Raw genomic sequence first — 7856 nt, 5'->3', positions numbered from 1 at the left:
TTCTCCGGAGAACCCACACATCTGGCAGCCATCCGAAATCCCTGAGGGTCTGACTTGCACACCAACCCAACACGGTGCCACACAAAAGGTTGATACCTAACATGAGAATAATGGGGATAGGGGAAAATATGTGTAAGTGGGTTAAGAGCAGGCTCAGGAATAGGAAACAAAGGGTGGTTATCAGTGTTGAGCATTCCGATACCGCAAGTATCGGGTATCGGCCGATACTTGCGGTATCGGAATTCCGATACCGAGATCCGATACTTTTGTGGTATTGGGAATCGGAATCGGAAGTTCCCAGTGTATGGTTCCCAGGGTCTGAAGGAGAGGAAACTCTCCTTCAGGCCCTGGGATCCATATCCATGTAAAAAATAAAGAATTAAAATAAAAAATAGGGATATACTCACCCTCTGACGCGCCCTGGTAGTAACCGGCAGCCTGCTTTGCTTAAAATGAGCGCGTTCAGAACCTTCCATGACGTCACGGCTTCTGATTGGTCGCGTGCCGCTCATGTGACCGCCACGCGACCAATCACAAGCCGTGACGTCATTCTCAGGTCCTAAATTCCTAGAATTCGGAATTTAGGACCTGAGAATGACGTCACGGCTTGTGATTGGTCGCATGGCGGTCACATGAGCGGCACGCAACCAATCAGAAGCCGTGACATCATGGAAGGCCCTAAACAAGCTCATTTTAAGCAACGGAAGCTGCCGGTTAACAGCGGTAAGGTGCAGGGGCCTCCGGACAGGTGAGTATATCAAAATTTTTTATTTTAATTCTTTATTTTACACATTCATATGGATCCCAGGGCCTGAAGGAGAGTTTCCTCTCCTTCATACCCTGGGAACCATAAGGGATACCTTCCGATACTTGAGTCCCATTGACTTGTATTGGTATCGGGAATCGGTATCGGCGAGATCCGAAACTTTTCGGGTATCGGCCGATACTATCCGATACTGATACTTCCAAGTATCGGACAGTATCGCTCAACACTAGTGGTTATTAATGGAGCACACTCGGACTGGGTCACGGTTAGCAGTGGGGTACCACAGGGGTCAGTACTGGGCCCTCTTCTTTCTAACATATTTATTAATGACCTTGTAGGGGGCTTACAGAGTAGAATTTCAATATTTGCAGATGACACTAAACTCTGCAGGGTAATCAATACAGAGGAGGACAATTTTATATTACAGGAGCATTTATGTAAACTAGAAGCTTGGGCTGATATATGGTAAATGAGGTTTAATGGGGATAAATGTAAGGTTATGCACTTGGGCAGAAGAAATAACATGTATAATTATGTGTAAAACACTGCGCAAAACTGTCACTGAAAAAGACCTGGGAGCATGGGTGGATGACAAACTCACATTTGGTGGCCAGTGTCAGGCTGCTGCTACAAAGGCAAATAAAATAATGGGATGCATTAAAAGAGGCATAGATGCTCATGAGGAGAACATAATTTACCTCTATAAAAGTCACTAGTGTGACCACACTTAGAATACTGTGTATAGTGCTGGTCTCCGGTGTATAAGAAAGACATAGCTGAACTAGAGCGGGTGCAGAGAATAGTGACCAAGGTTATTAGAGGACTGGGGGGGTCTGCAATACCAAGACTGGTTATTACACTTGGGGCTGTTTAGTTTGGAAAAACGAAGACTAAGGGGAGATCTTATTACAATGTATAAATATATGTTGGGACATGTTATGGACCTGGTGGTTAGGAGCACCCAGAATGACCTGATGGTTAAAACGAAAACCTGAGACAAGCTCTGAGGAGTTGGTAACTCTACTGACCGCAATCCCTAATCCTATCACACACACTAGAAATAGCCGTGGAGCGTTCCTAACTCTCCCTAGATGCCTCTTCACAGCCTAAGAGCTAACTACCCCTAAAGATAGAAAAAGAAGCCTACCTTGCCTCAGAGAAATTCCCCAAAGGAAAGGTAGCCCCCCACAAATATTGACTGTGAGTTAAGAGGGAAGTGACAAACACAGGAATGAAAACAGATTTTAGCAAAGGAGGCAGAATCTTCTCTAGATAGACAGAAGATAGGAAAGGGAACTGTGCGGTCAGTATTAAAAACTACAAAAACCAAGCAGAGTGTGTAAAAAGACCTCCACACTGACTCACGGTGTGGAGGTGCAACTCTGCACCCCTAGAGCTTCCAGCTAGCAAGGAAATATCATAATAGCAAGCTGAACTAGAAACATAGCATGTACTGAGAATATACTCAAAAACAAATGGACAACAAATGAACTAGCAGGAACTTAGCTTCTGCTGGAGTAGACAAATCATCTGAGAAATCCAAGAGAGATCTGAACCAGTACTGAGACATTGACAGCTGGCATGAACTAACGACCTGAGCAGAGTTAAATAGGAAAGCCAGCAGAAACAATAAGTGAGGGCAGCTGAGAAAGCCAACCTCAAAGATCAGCAGTTCCACTCAAAGCCACCAGAGGGTGTCCAAGGACAGAACTCACTAAAGTACCATTCACGACCACAGGAGGGAGCCTGAGAACGGAATTCACAACAGTACCCCCCCCTTGAGGAGGGGTCACCGAACCCTCACCAGAGCCCCCAGGCCGATCAGGACGAGCCAAATGAAAGGCACGAACCAAATCGTCAGCATGGACATCGGAGGCAACAACCCAGGAATTATCCTCCTGACCATAACCCTTCCATTTAACCAGGTACTGAAGCTTCCGTCTCGAAATACGAGAATCCAAAATCTTCTCCACCACATACTCCAACTCCCCCTCAACCAACACTGGAGCAGGAGGATCAACGGAAGGAACCATAGGCGCCACATATCTCCGCAACAAAGACCTATGGAACACATTATGGATGGCAAAAGAAGCTGGAAAGGCCAAACGAAATGACACAGGATTGATAATTTCAGAAATCTTATAAGGACCAATAAAACGAGGCTTGAACTTAGGGGAAGAAACCTTCATAGGAACATAACGAGAAGATAACCAGATCAAATCCCCAACACGAAGTCGGGGACCAACACGGCGATGGCGGTTAGCAAAACGTTGCGCCTTCTCCTGAGACAACGTTAAATTGTCCACCATGTAAGTGCAAATTTGCTGCAACCTGTTCACCACAGAATCCACACCAGGACAGTCAGAAGGCTCAACCTGCCCTGAAGAAAAACGAGGATGAAAACCAGAATTACAAAAAAAAAGGCGAAACCAAAGTAGCCGAACTAGCCCGATTATTAAGGGCGAACTCGGCCAATGGCAAGAAGGTCACCCAATCATCCTGATCAGCAGAAACAAAGCATCTCAGATAGGTTTCCAAGGTCTGATTGGTTCGTTTGGTTTGGCCATTTGTCTGAGGATGGAACGCTGAAGAAAAAGACAAATCAATGCCCATCTTCGCACAAAAGGACCGCCAAAACCTAGAAACAAACTGGGAACCTCTGTCAGACACAATGTTCTCCGGAATGCCATGCAAACGAACCACATGCTGAAAAAATAATGGAACCAAATCAGAGGAGGAAGGCAATTTAGGCAAGGGTACCAAATGGACCATCTTAGAAAACCGATCACAAACCACCCAGATGACGGACATCCTTTGAGAGACAGGAAGATCAGAAATAAAATCCATGGAAATATGCGTCCAGGGCCTCTTCGGGACAGGCAAAGGCAAAAGCAACCCACTGGCACGAGAACAGCAAGGCTTGGCCCGAGCACAAGTCCCACAGGACTGCACAAAAGAACGCACATCCCGTGACAAGGAAGGCCACCAAAAGGACCTAGCAACCAAATCTCTGGTACCAAAAATCCCAGGATGACCAGCCAATACTGAACAATGAACCTCAGAAATAACTTTACTAGTCCATCTATCAGGGACAAACAGTTTCTCCACTGGACAGCGGTCAGGTCTATCAGCCTGAAACTCCTGCAGCACCCACCGCAAATCAGGGGAGATGGCAGACAGAATCACCCCCTCCTTGAGAATACCAGCCGGCTCAAGGACTCCCAGAGAATCAGACAAAAAACTCCTAGGAAGGGCATCAGCCTTCACATTCTTAGATCCCAGAAGGTACAAGACCACAAAATCGAAACGGGAGAAAAACAGCGACCATCGAGCCTGTCTAGGATTCAACCGCTTGGCAGACTCGAGGTAAGTCAGATTCTTGTGATCAGTCAAGACCACCACGCGATGTTTGGCTCCCTCAAGCCAATGTCGCCACTCCTCGAATGCCCACTTCATAGCCAAAAACTCCCGATTGCCGACATCATAATTACGCTCAGCAGGCGAAAACTTTCTAGAAAAGAAAGCACATGGTTTCATCAAAGAGCCATCAGAACTTCTCTGAGAAAAAACAGCCCCTGTCCCAATCTCAGAAGCATCAACCTCGACCTGAAAAGGGAGCGAAACATCTGGCTGACGCAACACAGGGGCCGAAGTAAAACGATGTTTAAGCTCCTGAAAAGCCTCAACGGCCGCAGGGGACCAATTCACCACAAAACTTCTGAAGACTCTTCACAGATGTAGGTTGAGTCCAATCATAAATGGCCTGAACTTTAACAGGGTCCATCTCGATAGTAGAAGGGGAAAAAAATGAAGCCCAAAAAGGAAACCTTCTGAACTCCAAAGAGGCATTTAGACCCCTTCACAAACAACGCATTAGCACGAAGGACCTGGAATACCATCCTGACCTGCTTCACATGAGACTCCCAATCATCCGAAAAGACCAAAATATCATCCAAATATACAATCATGAATTTATCCAGATACTTTCGGAAGATGTCGTGCATAAAGGACTGAAACACAGATGGAGCATTAGAAAGCCCGAATGGCATCACCAGGTACTCAAAATGGCCCTCGGGCGTATTAAATGCTGTTTTCCATTCATCGCCCTGTTTAATACGCACAAGATTATACGCCCCTCTAAGGTCAATCTTGGTAAACCAACTAGCCCCCTTGATCCGAGCAAACAAATCAGACAGCAGAGGCAAAGGGTACTGAAATTTGACCGTGATCTTATTGAGAAGGCGTTAATCTATACAGGGTCTCAGAGAGCCATCCTTCTTGGCCACAAAAAAGAACCCTGCTCCCAACGGTGACGAAGACGGGCGAATATGCCCTTTCTCCAAGGACTCCTTTACATAACTCCACATAGCGGCATGTTCTGGCACAGACAAATTGAAAAGTCGGCCCTTAGGGAACTTACTACCAGGAATCAAATTAATTGCGCAATCACAGTCCCTATGAGGAGGTAGGGCACTGGACTTGGGCTCATCAAATACATCCTGGTAATCCGACAAAAACTCAGGGACTTCAGAAGGAGTGGAAGAAGAAATTGACATCAAAGGAACATCACTATGTATCCCTTGACAACCCCAACTAGACACAGACATTACTTTCCAATCCAGTACTGGATTATGAACCTGTAACCATGGCAAACCCAAGCCGACAACATCATGCAAATTATGCAACACCAAAAAGCGCATATTTTCCTGATGTGCGGGAGCCAAGCACATGGTCAGCTGAGTTCAGTACTGAGGTTTATTCTTGGCCAATGGCGTAGCATCAATCCCCCTTAAGGGAATAGGACTCTGCAAAGGCTCCAAAGAAAAACCACAGCAAATGGCAAACTCCAAGTCCATCAAGTTCAGGGCAGCGCCCGAATCCACAAATGCAATAACAGAGTAGGACGACAATGAGCAAATCAGAGTAACAGACAATAGAAATTTAGGCTGTACAGTACTAATGGTGACAGACCTAGCGAACCTCTTAGTGCGCTTAGGACAATCAGAAATAGCATGAGTGGAGTCACCACAGTAAAAACACAGCCCATTCTGACGTCTGTGTTCTTGCCGTTCAGCTCTGGTCAAAGTCCTATCACATTGCATAGGCTCAGGCCTCCGCTCAGAGGACACCGCCAAATGGTGCACAACTTTGCGCTCGCGCAAACGCCGATCAATCTGAATGGCCAAAGACATTGATTCATTCAGACCAGCAGGCGTGGGGAACCCCACCATAACATCTTTAAGGGCTTCAGAAAGACCCTTTCTGAAAATTGCTGCCAGGGCATACTCATTCCATTGTGTAAGCACAGACCACTTTCTAAACTTCTGGCAATATACTTCTGCTTCATCCTGACCCTGACATAGAGCCAGCAAGGTCTTTTCTGCCTGATCCACAGAATTTGGTTCGTCATAAAGCAATCCGAGCACTTGAAAAAATGCATCTACATTAAGCAATGCAGGATTTCCTGGCTCAAAGGAGAATGCCCAGTCTTGCGGGTCGCCACGCAACAAAGAAATAATAATCTTTACTTGCTGAATGGGGTCACCAGAGGAGCGGGGTTTCAGAGCAAAAAACAGTCTGCAATTATTTTTGAAATTCAAAAATTTAGATCTATCCCAAGAAAATAAAGCAGGAATTGGAATTCTAGGCTCTAACATCGGATTCTGAACTACATAATCTTGAATACTTTGTACCCTTGCAGTGAGTTGATCCACACAAGAGGACAAACCTTGAATATCCATATCTACACCTGAGTCCTGAACCACCCAGAGGTTAAGGGGAAAAGAAAGACAAAACAAGCTGCAAAGAAAAAAAAATTGACTCAGAACTTCTCTTATCCCTCTTTTGAGATGCATTAACACTTTGTGGCCAGCTGTACTTTTATGGACCTGGTGGTTAGGAGCACCCAGAATGACCTGATGGTTAAAACGAAAACCTGAGACAAGCTCTGAGGAGGTGGTAACTCTACTGACCGCAATCCCTAATCCTATCACACACACTAGAAATAGCCGTGGAGCGTTCCTAACTCTCCCTACACGAATCTTCACAGCCTAAGAGCTAACTACCCCTAAAGATAGAAAAAGAAGCCTACCTTGCCTCAGAGAAATTCCCCAAAGGAAAGGTAGCCCCTCACAAATATTGACTGAGAGTTAAGAGGGAAGTGACAAACACAGGAATGAAAACAGATTTTAGCAAAGGAGGCCGAATCTTCTCTAGATAGACAGAAGATAGGAAAGGGAACTGTGCGGTCAGTATTAAAAACTACAAAAACCACGCAGAGTGTGCAAAAAGACCTCCACAACCACTCACGGTGTGGAGGTGCAACTCTGCACCCCCAGAGCTTCCAGCTAGCAAGGAAATATCATAATTAGTGTTGACTGTTGAGCGATACCGTCTGATACTTGAAAGTATCGGTATCGGAAAGTATCGGCCGATACCGGCAAAGTATCGGATCTAATCCGATACCGATACCCGATACCAATACAAATCAATGGGACTCAAGTATCGGACGGTATCCCTGATGGTTCCCAGGGTCTGAAGGAGAGGCAACTCTCCTTCAGGCCCTGGGATCCATATTAATGTGTAAAATAAAGAATTAAAATAAAAAATATTGCTATACTCACCTCTCCGACGCAGCCTGGACCTCACCGAGGGAACTGGCAGCGTTGTTTGCTTAAAATGCGCGCTTTTACTTCCTTCCGTGACGTCACGGCTTGTGATTGGTCGCGTGCCGCCCATGTGGCCGCGACGCGACCAATCACAGCAAGCCGTGACGTAATTTTCAGGTCCTCAATGCCTAATTCTAGGCATTCATGATTTTAAAATTACGTTCCGGCTTGTGATTGGTCGCATCGCGGTCACATGGGCGACGCGACCAATCACAAGCCGTGACGTCACGGGAGGCAGGAGACGCGCGCATTTTTAAAATTACGTCACGGCTTGTGATTGGTTGCGTGCCGCCCATGTGACCGCGACCCGACCAATCACAGCAAGCCGTGACGTAATTTCAGGTCCTGAATGCAGAAATAGGCATCAGGACCTGAAATTACGTCACGGCTTGCTGTGATTGGTCGCTTCGCGGTCACATGGG

The 7856-nt window shown here is 46.1% G+C and overlaps 1 protein-coding gene across 1 annotated transcript in view; it reads right to left on the bottom strand.

Annotated features, from left to right (window-relative positions):
- The window catches only part of LOC143766560 (uncharacterized), a 92293-nt gene that overhangs the window by 65273 nt on the left and 19164 nt on the right, over positions 1 to 7856 (bottom strand). The window lies entirely within an intron of this gene.

Source organism: Ranitomeya variabilis, chromosome 4, assembly GCF_051348905.1.
Source record: "Ranitomeya variabilis isolate aRanVar5 chromosome 4, aRanVar5.hap1, whole genome shotgun sequence".
Classification (NCBI taxonomy): domain Eukaryota; kingdom Metazoa; phylum Chordata; class Amphibia; order Anura; family Dendrobatidae; genus Ranitomeya; species Ranitomeya variabilis.
Note: the sequence above shows the minus strand (reverse complement) of the source record. Positions and strands in the feature narration are given on the sequence as shown.